Genomic DNA, 14,306 nt, shown 5'->3' on the forward strand with positions numbered 1-14,306 from the left:
AATATAACACTACTGTAATATTATCTCCAACCAGGACTATGTGTACAGCTAGTCTTGCTGCTTTATTCCTTATAAATAAATTTGATGGAATTTTATTTTACTGGAACACTCAGTACTGGTATATTCTCAGTGATTGATGTCAGAAGTGAAAGTTGAAAGAGTCAGTGAAATAAATGAAACTCAGTATTTCTTAAGTTCAAAGATTTATGATTGGTCAGTGAGTGTACAACAGAAGTGCTCAGTAGATGTTTATAGAATTTCACCACCAAACAATAAAATTTTATCTTGTGAACATCAGAACCCAAATGATGATCTTATGGGTGAAAAGCAAACTAAGAGCAATTAAAAACAAACTGTGTTCATGGTACTAGAGAATACAACTCCCTGACAGTAATATTTAATTATAGTGTACTCCTTTTTCCAAAGATTGTGGTCCGTTAAGATTTGTGCTTTGTGGAACTAGTTTTTAAAACACCATTTTATACCATAATTTCACATGAGGTCCTACAGCGGGGTTCCCCAACTCATTCTCATCCGTGGCCTGTTAGTAACTGGGCTACACAGCGGGAGATGAGCGGCCAGTTACACTGGAAACCCTCCTAACCATCTTCCCCCCTGCCCCATCCCTCAGCTGCCATCTGTGGGAAAATTATCTTCCATGAAACTTGTCCCTGATGCCCAAAGGGTTGGGGACTGCTGTCCTACAAGACATCAACACTTTAAATTTATGAACACTAAAATTATTAGATTATTTATAATCTAATTTAACATTTTATCATTTTCTATTTCTGAAATTGTAATTAGTTTATACATATAATAGTTTTTTCCTGTGAAGCTATACAAATAAAATTCGGAAAATTCAAATAGAAGAACACAGGTTAAGGGCAAAATCACAAAAACATGGCCATTTGACACATTTTCAGTTCAGTCAGAAGACCTGCAGCTAGTCATTACCTACCCTAACCAATCTAGAAATTATATTTTTCTTGTGTCTTGTTTATTCACATTAGCTCATTTATACCTAAGCAGACCAGAATACATTTCTGTTCAGATTTACATATGCTGATGACATAGGACTGCAACAGCTAAAGTAAGTCCTAAAACACATCACCTACTCCCCTCCCCATCATTTCAGAATGATATTCTGTAGTTGTTTCTGTTCAAACTGAATTATTCAGTTCTGTGTTTAACCTACTGATACGGTTAAGTTGCTGCCCTTCTCTTCCTAGAAATCCCACTTGTACTTGGCATCAAGTTGCACTGGAAATTGTCCTTGAAGCATTCCATCTACTTACTTTGTCTCTCCCTGTTGGTTGACCTGTTTGTTGTATTAGAATTTTAATATTCAACAAATAGTTTCTAGGGGAGCCTGAATATTTGTTTTTAAAATTCTTAACTTTTAGTTACTATGTTGAATTTCAGGAAAACAAATATTTTTACATCAGTTGATTATTTTTTCTCTCAGTATGAGCAATACCTTGAATTTTCAGAAACCATCTGAAGCAAAAGTATATTTGTATCTTATTTTGTCATTTATAAACTTTTTCTACATATATTAAGCAGGTTGTGAAGATGAAATTACTTGCCTAATGTCACATAGCTGCTAAATACACCTTCACGTCTTGACCCCACCTACATTTAAAACCTTAAGACTTGCTTTTTCATCCTTATGCCCTGCCTGTATCCACTAAAATTCTCACTATTAAATATAAACATCTCATTATTAAACTATTAAATATTCCATATCCTTTCATTAGTCTTTGCCGTCACATTCAAGTTACGTACAATTCATCTGGTAAGTTTACCAGTTAAAACCTAGTTGAAGAGGTCATGTCTTACATGAAGACTTTTTAACATTTCTTCAACTAGAGTTATTTACTCTGTAGGAAACCCATAGCATTTTATACTCATCTCTATTATAACATATATCTCATTATATTGGAATAGCCTGTTTATATATCTGTCTCCTTCCCTAAACATGTATTAGACATTTTTACATTCTTAGCAACTGTGTCTCATCTTGGGGCATAGATGTGATGTATGTACTTGTTGAATTAGTGAAAAATGCCAGGTTCAGTGCTTTTCCAGCTATACCATATTGAGCAGAGAATTTCTAGAGCTTTGAAACATACTTTTCAAGAATTTCAGAAAAGCATGTGTTTATAATATTGATATATAATACTATAGTCTCATTATTTCATTAATTAAAAAGTGACAGCCTGTTATTTTACTGGTTTTTAGAGAAATGGAATCAACAAGTAGCAACTTATTACAAAGAAACGTCCACTAAAAAATCAAGTGAATGTTTTACATCATATGGTAAAATTTGTAATGTGTATTGATTGACATAAAAGGTGCTTATTACTAAGGCACTGTTCTTATAAGAGATATGTCTAGAAGGACTAAAGTAAGCAGAAACAAATTGAGTTTAAAAAATGTTATCTTTTTTTTAAGCCCACATGGGACTCTTAGCGTATTTGAAGTAATATAAGCCCATGAAATGTAATAACAGCTTTCAGGAATGTACCAGATGGTTTTGTGACCAGGTTACAACTGCACTATAAGTTTCCTAACGGTTCTGCTTTACTGAAGTATAATCTTTGTCTCAAGTGGGCATAATTCATTTGAGCAAGGCAGTATGAAAACAATGGGAAAAAGAAAAGGTGAAACCTTTTTCTCTGAACTATTTTGTTAATGCCTTTCTGTTATAGAGCACTTTAAACATAAACCAAAGTGGGACCATGATAGAATGGCACCCTGACTTTACATTGATTTTCAACAGTTTTATAAAACAGTGTTATTATATAACAATTGACAGTATCCATCTTCCTATCCTGCCCTTCCAATTTTGTGGTTGGTCTGATGCCTCGGAACCTATGGATTACTTTAAAGTATCACAAAAGAGTCGGAGAAGGCAATGGCACCCCACTCCAGTACTCTTGACTGGAAAATCCCATGGACAGAGGAGCCTGGTAGGCTGCAGTCCATGGGGTTGCTAAGATCGGACACGACTGAGCGACTTCACTTTCACTTTTCACTTTCCTGCATTGGAGAAGGAAATGGCAACCCACTCCAGTGTTCTCGCCTGGAAAATCCCAGGGACGGGGGAGCCTGATGGGCTGCCGTCTATGGGGTCGCACAGAGTCGGACACGACTGAAGCAACTTAGCATCACAAAAGAGTATCATATAAAATTTAGATTTTTTAAGTCCCTATGGAGAAATCAAACATTTATATTAATTTTCACCCCCTCTCAAAATCCCATGATGGTATAGGAATAAAAATGTCAAATCTATAGACATGAAAAGAGTGGGAGAAGAGATAATAACAGATGAACTGTCAATAAATTTTAAACACAGAAAAAACAGATGAATGACTGAATGACTTAACAGGCAAGAGAAAGCTGAAATTTAAATCTAGTCTTGAAAGCTAATAAGATCTTCCAGATTCAAGCATAGAAAAACTTAGGACTTGGAGCTACTCTAGAATTGGTTACATGTTAGTATAAGAAGTAGTTAGACAGCCTGCTCCATCCAGGTTTACTCTCTGGATATAATGAACTGGAGAGTCTATATTCTCTAACTATGGGTACAGCTAAGAAGGAATAAAAGATGGGGGGTAAGAAAAGTCTACCTACTGAATGTGAGAACTCTATTCTCTTTTTTTCCCTCAGCTGACAATCTTATATCTTCAAGGCAGGAAAGTGCAGTGTTCTTCTCTAAGACAGGTGGACACCCTGTCTTATGTTGGTCTGATGCCTTGGAATCTTGGATTACTTTAAAATATCACAAGAGAGTATCATAAGGTGGAATTCCTTGTAGGTGGAAGAACTTGCAGAAAACAGAAACAGTGTAATAGAACAGGGGTTGGCAAACTGTAACAGGCCAGACAAGAATGTTTTATGTTTCTCAGGCTACACACAGTCTGCATCCATGTTCTTTTCTGTTTTCTGTTTAACCTTTAAAGTGTAAATACCATTCCTAGATTGTAGGCTATACAAAAATATGATGTGGGCCAGATTTCCTCTGTGGACTGTATTTTGCCAACCCTGGGACAGAAGAAAACTTTATGAATTTCTATTGGTAATATCCATAGGGAGGTAAGATAGTGCCTCCGTAAAACAAGAATGGAAAATAAGAAAACATTCCTAGACATTAATATGGTAGCAACAGATTTTAAATGTAGAATTGGATTTAGGAGAGAAAAATTAGAATTTCCCACATCCAAAAATCAAAGAGAAATAGGAAAGAAGAACTAGAAAATTAGAGGAGCAGTATGCAAGAACCAACTTCTGATAAATAAGAGCTCCATATGAAGAGACTGGAGAAAATAAAGAAATATGTCAAAGAAATAATTCAAGAAAAATGCTCAGAATTGAAGAATGTAGTTTCCTGATGAAAAGACACATTCAAGCACCAGTAAAGGGGAAGAGCTACAAAGCACCTCACTATGCAGTTTCAAAGTACCTAAGGTAAAGAAAAAGGTCCTAAAACCATCCAGAGAAAAAAAGACAACTCTCATACAAAAGATATGGAGTCTAAATTGAAATAGACTTCTTAAAAGCAACACCAGAAGCCAGAAGACTGTTAAAAATTATCTTCAACTATCTGAGGGAAATTTTTGATTTGCAATTTATGTTCTACTGCTACTGCTGCTACTGCTAAGTCACTTCAGTCGTGTCTGACTCTGTGTGACCGCAGAGACGGTAGCCCACCAGGCTTCCCTGTCCCTGAGATTCTCCAGGCAAGAACACTGGAGTGGGCTGCCATTTCCTTCTCCAGTGCATGAAAGTGAAAAGTCAAAGTGAAGTCGCTCAGTCGCTGAAGTCCGACTCTAGCGACCTCATGGACTGCAGCCTACCAGGCTCCTCCGTCCGTGGGATTTTCCAGGCAAAAGTACTGGAGTAGGGTGCCATTGAATTTATGTTCTAAGCAACCCCCAAATGATCAATAAACTGTAAGACAAAATAAAGCCTTCAGTGTTAAAGGACCTGAAGCGTTTGCTTCAAATGCACAGTTTCTCGGTATTCTACTGAAAGATACGCTTTATCAAAGAAGAGAAAATTCAGAAAGAGGAATACCAAGGATGCAGGAAACTGGAGTTCTAACCCAGAGAAGTGGAATTCCCAAAACAAGAAAGAAGGTTCTAGGATGAATCTGTGTGGCAGTCCCATAGTAGTTAGTCTAGATTGGTTTTTGAAGATGGAAGGTTTGCCCATATTGAAAAAAAATTCACAGCTGTGACAAAGTGGGAACTAATTAATGATAGAAAACAGAAAATTAAGCAAGAACGGGGAGAAAGAGAGTTAGTAACTCCAAGGTAGACAAAAACATACGAGAAAGGGAATATAATCATAGTCCATCATGTAATTTCATCTATACATGATAAGCCACTGAATATTGATATGCAAAAGAATTGTGATATAACTGTACTAGGAGATTGGAGAGGAGTAATATGAAACAAGCATCTTCTATAGGAAGAATCCGGAGAAGGCAATGGCACCCCACTCCAGTACTCTTGCCTGGAGAATCCCATGGATGGAGGAGCCTGGTGGGCTGTAGTCCATGGGGTCGCTAAGAGTTGGACACGACTGAGCGACTTCACTTTCACTTTTCACTTTGATGCATTGGAGAAGGAAATGGCAACCCACTCCAGTGTTCTTGCCTGGAGAATCCCAGGGATGGGGGATCCTGGTGGGCTGCCGTCTATGGGGTCGCACAGAGTCAGACACGACTGAAGCGACTTAGCAGCAGCAGCATAGGAAGAATCTGTACATAATTTATAGTGGTTAAAATCCAAGACAAATGACCACAAGAACTACCTAAAGTATTTTTAATTAATTGTTTCTGAGATTGGGAACTGAAGATGTGATATGAGTAGGCAAAAGAGAATTCTGGTTTTATTAAAACTATTATAATATTATAAAACTGTTTGACTTTTAAACTGTGCTTGTGTATTTCATTAAGAATTAAAATTTACAAGCTAAAATTAACTTCTTACAATGTCTGGAGATTTCAGTTCTAGATAAGATGGAATAAGTGCATTCTATACTGTTTTAAAAACCTGGATAAAATACATAGAGCTGCTATTTGAGTACTATGAAAAGTAAATCATACTAGACAGATTGATAATTTGAATTCTGATCTTCTTCCCCAGTGAACTGGTTGGAATAACTATATTAATATCAAGACAAAGTAGAATTCAGAACAAAGAAAATTACAGGGGTGCTAAAAGGAAAATTGCATAATGGTAAAAGGAACACTTATCTAAAAAGACGTAACAATCGTAATTGTGTATTCACCTAAAAATAGAACCTCAAAATAAATGACACAAAAGCTGACATCTGAATAGAGAAATAGACAAATCCACAAGTAAAGTTGGAGACTTTAAAATTCCTCTTTCAATAATACTGGGTTGGTCAAAAATTTCATAAGATGTGATGGAAAAACCTAAATGAACTTTTTGGCCAACCCAATAGCTAGCAGTAGGAAACAGAAAACCAGTAAGGAGATAAAAGAGTTAAACAATGTTGTTATCCAACTAGATCAGATTGACATTATAGAGTACTCCACCCAACAACAGAATAAACATAACCTAAAGAACATGTACCAGTGTAGACAATGTCCGGGGTGACAAAGTTAAAAGTTGTTTTGAAGATTTGAAAGCAATCAATAAGAATTATCTCTAAGGGAGTTAAAGAGGTTGAAGTTGGTATATAAAGCCATTTTAAATATGATCAAAGAACTAAGAAAATTATGTCTAAAGAACTGTAAGAAACTATGGGAATGATGTTTCACCAAGTGAAGAATATCAATAATTAGAATTTTTTTAAAAAAAAGAACCTAATGGAAATTCTGGAGTTGAAATGTACAATAAGTGAAATGAAAAATTTATTAGAGGGGCTCACCAACAGTTTTGAGGAGAAAGAAGAAAGAATTGATTTCTAGTATGAGGAACAGATAGAAGAAAAATGAAGAATAATTAAGATAGCCTCAGAAACCTGTACAACCACATCAAGCATACCAACATACACATAAAAAGAGTCTTAGGGGGAGAAAAGAGAAAGAAGGGAACAGAAAGATTTTTTTGAAGAAATAATGGCTGGAAACTTCACAAATTTGGTGAAAAACACTGATCTCCACATCTCAGAAAAGCAGAAAACTCTGAAGTGGTTTGAACTCAAAGAGATCCATACATCAGAATGTTGTGATCAAACTATCAGAAGACAAAAAGAGAATCTAGAAAACAGCAAGAGAAAAACCATATACAGGATCACTTCGATTAGCAGATCTTTTACTGAACACTATGGAAAGGAGGCAATAAATTGAAATATTTAAAGTGCTGAAAGAAAAAGACCATCAGTGGAATCTATATCTGGCAAATTTATACTTCAAAGATTAAGGAGGAAATAGAACACTTACTTCTTGGAAGGAAAGTTATGACCAACCTAGAAAGCATATTAAAAAGCAGAGACATTACTTTGCCAAGAAAGGTCCATCTAGTCAAGTCTATGGTTTTTCCAGTGGTCATGTATTGATGTGAGAGTTGGACTATAAAGAAAGCTGAGCCCCAAAGAATTGATGCTTTTGAACTGTGGTGTTGGAGAAAACTCTTGAGAGTCCCTTGGACTGCAAAGAGATCCAAACAGTCCATCCTAAAGGAGATCAGTCCTGGGTGTTTGTTGGTAGGACTGATGTTGAAGCTGAAACTCCAATACTTTGGCCACCTGATGGAAAGAGCTGACTCATTTGAAAAGACCCTGATGCTGGGAAAGATTGAGGGCAGGAGGAGAAGGGGATGACAGAGGATGAGATGGTTGGATGGCATTACCGACTCAATGGACATGGGTTTGGGTGGACTCTGAGAGTTGGTGATGGACAGGGAGGCCTGGTGTGCTGCAGTTCATGGGGTCGCAAAGAGTTGGACACGACTGAGCGACTGAACTAAACTGAGAACATTTTCAAACAAAAACCAAGAGAATTAATCTTTGGAAATCTTAATTGTACAAGAAGCACTAAAAGGAGTCTCTTTCTTGCTAAATGAAAGGACACTAATCAGTAACTTACATCCATATGAAGAAATAAGGAGGATCTGTAATTTCATAGGTAAATATAAAAAACAATATAAGTATATTTTGGTAGCTCTTTTTCTCCTATTTGATTTTTGAAAGCAACTGCATAAAGCAGTAATTTTATGTCTGTGGTAATAAGCATGGGTCTTGGGGCTCCCAAAAACCATAACTAGATTTAGTTATTCACCAGGAGCAGTGATAGATTTAGCAAACGGCTGTATACACAGCTAAGATTTATTGCGGTGAAAGGATACAAACAAAAACAGCAAAGAGAAGGCACACAGGCAAAGCTCCAGGAGAAGTCAGGCACAATCTTCCAAGTGTCTTCTCTCAATGGAGTCATACAGGGCACTCTTAGATTCCCAGCAATGAATTGTGGTAACCTGTGTGTATAATTGCCAACCAAGAGAGCTTGTTAAAGATTCAGCACCCAGTGTTTTTATTTGGACTGGTCATATAGGCAGTCTCTGCCTAACACTTTACCAAAGTCTAGACTCTCAAAAGAAAAGCACATGTTTGGCATTAACCTTATTTTTGCATAGACATTTTAGACACAGAGAGACTTTCTTATCAGTTTGTGATTGGAACCTTCCTGAAATCTAAAAGCCAACCAAGGGCTGCTTTTATATGCAGACATTTTTAGAGATAAGCAACTTGGCCTGCTATACTCACTTTTCTGCACAGGTGTAATGTTTAAAGATAAAATTTAAATTAAAGAAATAACACAGTGTGAGGAGGGAAGAAACTGTTATTACAGGAGCAGTGTTTTTGTATACTATTGAAATTAAGTTCATATCAATCCAAATTAGATTTTATAAATTAAGGTGTTTATTAAAATTCTCAAGAATTATACAAAAAAGATCATAATGAAATGGATAACCACAATGGTGTGATCACTCACCTTGGGTCAGACATCCTGGAGTATGAAGTCAAGTGGGCCCTAGGAAGCATTACTACAAAGCTAGTGGAGGTGATGGAATTCCAGCTAAGCTATTTCAAATCCCAAAAGATGATGCTGTTAAAATGCTGCACTCAGTATGTCAGCAAAATTGGAAAACTGAGCAAGTGGCAACAGGACTGGAAAAGGTCAGTTTTCATTACAATCCAAAGAAGGAAGGTGCCAAAGAATGTTCAGGCTTCTACACAGTTGTGCTCATTTTGCATTGTAGTAAGGTAATGCTCAAAATACTTCAAGCTATATTTTAGCAGTGTGTGAGCTGAGAACTACAAGCTAGGTTTAGAAAAGGTAAAGGAACCAGAAATCAAATTGCCAACATTTGTTGGATCACAGAGAAAGCAAGGGAATTCCATAAAAAACTTCTGCTTCATTGACTATGTGAAAGCCTTTGACTATGTGGATCACAACAAACTGTGGAAAATTCTTAAAGAGGTGAAAACCAGACCACCTTACCTATCTCCTGAGAAACCTGTACACAGGTCAAGAAGCAACAATTAGAACCTCACATGGAACAACTGACTGGTTCAGAATTGGCAGGATATATTTAAAGTACTGAAAGGGAAAAATTCTATAATCATGATTACTCTACCCAGCAAGCATCTCATTCAAAATTGATGGAGAAATAAAAAGCTTTTCAGACAAGTGAAAGTTAAGAGAATTCACTACCACCAAACCAGCTTTACAACAAATGTTAAAGGGATTTATATAGTCAAGAAATACAAGAGAAGGAAAAAGATCTACAAAATCAACCCCAAACAATTAAGAAAATGACAGTAGGAACACATGTATCAATAATTACTTTAAATGTAAATGGATTAAATGCTCCAACCAAAAGACGCAGACTGGCTGAATGGATACAAAAATAAGACCAATATATATGCTGTCTACAGGAAACCCACTTCAGACCTAAAGACACATGTAGACTGAAAGTGAGATGATGGAAAAATATATTCCATGCAAATGGGAAGCAAAAGAAAGCTGGAGTAGCAATCCTCATATCAGACAAAATAGACCTTAAGATAAAGAAGATTACAAGAGAAATGGAAGGACACTACATAATGATCAGGGGATCAATCCAAGAGGAAGACATAACAATTGTAAATATCTATGCACCCAACATAGGAGCACCTCAATACATAAGACAAACACTAACAGACATAGAAGGAGAAACTGACAGTAGCACAATAATAGTAGCATACTTTAACACCCCACTCACACCAATGGACAGATCATCAAAATTAATAAGGAAACACACATCTTAAATGATACATTAGATGAGATGGATCTCATCTAATCTGATATCTAATATCTAATAGATATTAGATATCTAATCCTGATATCTTCAGGACATTCCATCCAAATGCAGAAGAATACAGCTTCTTCTCAAGTGCACATAGAACATTCTCCAGGATAGACCACATCTTGGGTCACAAATCAAACCTCAGTAAATTTAAGAAAATTGAAATGGCATCACGCATCTTCTACCACAATGCTATGAGACTAGATATCAATTACAAGAAAAAAGCTGTAAGAAGCACAAACACATGGAGATTAAACAACACGTTTCTAAATAACCAACAGGTTACTGAAGAAATCAAAAAGGAAATAAGAAAGTTTCTAGAAAGAAATGACCATGAAAACACGACAACTCAAAACCTATGGGATGCAGGAAAAGCAGTTCTAAGAGGGACGTTTATAGCAATACAATCCTACCTCAAGAAACATCAAATAGGCAACCTAACTACACCTAAAACAACTGGAAAAAGAAGAACCAAAACACCCCACAATTAGTAGAAGGAAAGAAATAAAGATTTGAGCAGAAATAAATGAAAAATGAAAGAAACAGTGGTAAAGATTAATAAAAGTAAAAGCTGGTTCTTTGAGAAGATAAACAAAATTGACAAACCTTTGGCCAGACTCATCAAGAAAAAAAGAGAAGAATCAAATCAACAAAATTGGAAATGAAAAAGGAGAGGTTGCAGAAATACAAAAGATTATAAGAGACAATTATGAACAACTATATGGCAATAAAATGGATAAACTAGAAGAAATGGACAGATTCTTAGAAAAGTTCAATCTTCTAAGACTGAACCAGGAAGAAATAGAAATTATGAACAACAACAAAATTACAAGCAGTTAAATTGAAGCTGTGATGAAAAATCTCCCAAAAAACAAAAGCCCAGGACCAGATGGCTTCACAGCAGAATTCTATCAACATTTAGAGAAGAGCTAATACCTATCCTTCTAAAACTCTTTCAAAAAATTGCAGAAGGAACACTTCCAAACTCATTCTATGAGGCCACCGTCACCCTGATACCAAAACCAGATAAAGACAACACATAAAAAGAAAACTACAGGCCAATATCACTGATGAACATAGACGCAAAAATCCTTAACAAAATTTTAGCCAACAGAATTCAGCAACACATCAAAAAGCTCATACACCATGATTAAGTGGGGTTTATTCCAGGAATGCAAGGATTCTTCAGTATACACAAATCAATCAATGTGATACACCATATTAACAAATTGAAAGGTAAAAACCATATGATAATCTCAATAGATGCAGAAAAAGCCTTTGACAAAATTCAACACCCACATATGATTAAAACTCTTCAAAAAGTGGGCATGCGTTCTCCAAAAGTCTACAAATAATAAATGCTGGAGAGGGTGTGGAGAAAAGGGAACCCTCTTACACTGTTGGTGGGAATGCAAACTAGTACAGCCACTATGGAGAACAGTGTGGAGATTCCTTAAAAAACTGGAAATAGAACTGCCTTATGATCCAGCAATCCCACTGCTGGGCATACACACTGAGGAAACCAGAAGGGAAAGAGACACGTGTACCCCAATGTTCATCGCAGCACTGTTTATAACAGCCAAGACATGGAAGCAACCTAGATGTCCATCAGCAGATGAATGGATAAGAAAGCTGTGGTACATATACACAATGGAGTATTACTCAGCCATTAAAAAGAATACATTTGAATCAGTTCTATTGAGGTGGATGAAACTGGAGCCTATTATACAGAGTGAAGTAAGCCAGAAGGAAAAACGTAAATACAGTATTCTAACGCATATATATGGAATTTAGAAAGATGGTAACAATAACCCTGTGTATGAGACAGCAAAAGAGACACTGATGTATAGCACAGTCTTATGGACTCTGTGGGAGAGGGAGAGGGTGGGAAGATTTGGGAGAATGACATTGTAACATGTAAAATATCATGTAAGAAACGAGTTGCCAGTCCAGGTTCAATGTACGATACTGGATGCTTGGGGCTAGTGCACTGGGACGACCCAGAGGGATGGTATGGGGAAGGAGGAAGGAGGAGGGTTCAGGATGGGGAACACATGTATACCTGTGGTGGATTCATTTTGATGTTTGGCAAAACTAATACAATTATGTAAAGTTTAAAAATAAAATAAAATTAAAAAAGGAAAAAAAAAAAAAAAAAGTGGGCATGGAAGGAACCTACCTCAACATAGCAAAGGCCATATATGAAAAGCCTACAGCAAACATTATTCTCAATGGTGAAAAACTGAAAGCATTCCCCCTAAGATCAGGAACAAGACAAGGGTGTCCACTTTCACCACTATTATTCAACATAGTTCTGGAAGTCCTAGCTACAGCAATTAGAGAAGAAAAATAAAAGGAATCCAGATCGGAAAAGAAAAGTAAAGCTCTCACTGTTTGCAGATTACATGATCCGTACATAGAAAACACTAAAGATATCAGAAAATTACTATAGCTAATCAGTGAATTTAGCTAAGTTGCAGGATACAAAATCAATACACAGAAATCACTTGCATTTCTATATTTCTAAAAATGAAAAATCAGAAAAATTAAGTAATCAATCCCATTTACCATTGCAACAAAAAGAATTAAATAAGTAGAAATAAACTTACCTAAGGAGACAAAAGAACTGTACACAGAAAATTTTAAGGCACCAATGAAAGAAATCTAAGATGACATAAACAGATGGAGAGATATTCCATGTTCCTGGGTAGGAAGAATCAATATTGTGAAAATGACTTTACTACCAAATGCAATCTACAGATTCAATGTGATCCTATCAAATTACCAATGACATTTTTCACAGAACTAGAACAAAAAATTTCACAATTCATATAGAAACACAAGACCCCGAATAGCCAAAGCAGTCTTAAGAAAAAAGAGTGGAGCTGGAGAAATCAACCTTCCTGATTTCAGATTATACTACAAAGCTACAGTCATCAAGACACATGGTCCTGGCAAAAAAACAAGAAATATGGACCAATGGAACAAGATAGCCCAGAAATAAACCCATGCACCTATGGGTACCTTATTTTTGACAAAGGAAGCAAGAATATACAATGGGGCAAAGACAGCATCTTCAATAAATGGTGTTGGACAAACTGGGACCACTACACATAAAAGAATGAAATTAGAACACTTCCTAACACCCACAAAGATAAACTCAAAATGGATTAAAGACCTAAATGTAAGACCAGAAACTACAAACTTCTTAGAGGAAAAGATAGGCAGAACAGTTGATGACCTAAATCAAAGCAGAATCATCTGTGATCCACCTCCTAGAGTAACGGAAATAAAAGCAAAAGTAAACAAGTGGGACTTGATTAAACTTAAAAGCTTTTGCATAGCAAAGGAAACTGTAAGCAAGGTGAAAAGACAACCCTCAGAATAGGAGAAAATAATACCAAATGAAACAACTGACAAAGGATTAATTTCCAAAAGCAGCAGCTCATACAATTCAATACCAAAAAAACAAACAACCCAATCAAAAAGTGGGGAAAAGACCTTTCTCCAAAGACATTTCTCCAAAGAAGACATACAGATGGCTAACAAACATATGGAAAGATGCTCAACATTGCTCATTATTAGAGAAATGCAAATCAAAACTACAATTCTGACCTTACGCTGGTCAGAATGGCCATCATCAAAAAGTCTACAAACAGTAAATGCTGGGGAGAGTGTGGAGAAAAGGGAACAGTCTTGCACTGTTGGTGGGAATGTAAATTGATACAGCCACTATGGAAGATGGTATGGAGATTTCTTAAAAAACTAGGAATAAAGCTACCATATGACCCAGCAGTCCCACTCCTAGGTTTATCCCCTGAGGAAATCAAAATTGAAAAAGACACATTGTTCATTGCAGCACTATTTACAATAGCTAGAACATGGAAGCAACCTAAATGTCCATCGGCAGATGAATGGATAAAGAAGTTGTACGTACACACAATGCAGTATTACTCAGCCATAAAAAGGAACACCTCT

The 14,306-nt window shown here is 36.3% G+C and overlaps 1 protein-coding gene across 2 annotated transcripts in view; it reads left to right on the forward strand.

Moving 5' to 3' along the window:
* BRIP1 (BRCA1 interacting DNA helicase 1) overlaps nucleotides 1-14,306 on the forward strand; it is a 184,219-nt gene that overhangs the window by 156,925 nt on the left and 12,988 nt on the right. The window lies entirely within an intron of this gene.

Source organism: Bos indicus, chromosome 19 (assembly GCF_029378745.1).
Source record: "Bos indicus isolate NIAB-ARS_2022 breed Sahiwal x Tharparkar chromosome 19, NIAB-ARS_B.indTharparkar_mat_pri_1.0, whole genome shotgun sequence".
NCBI classification, from domain to species: Eukaryota; Metazoa; Chordata; class Mammalia; order Artiodactyla; family Bovidae; genus Bos; species Bos indicus.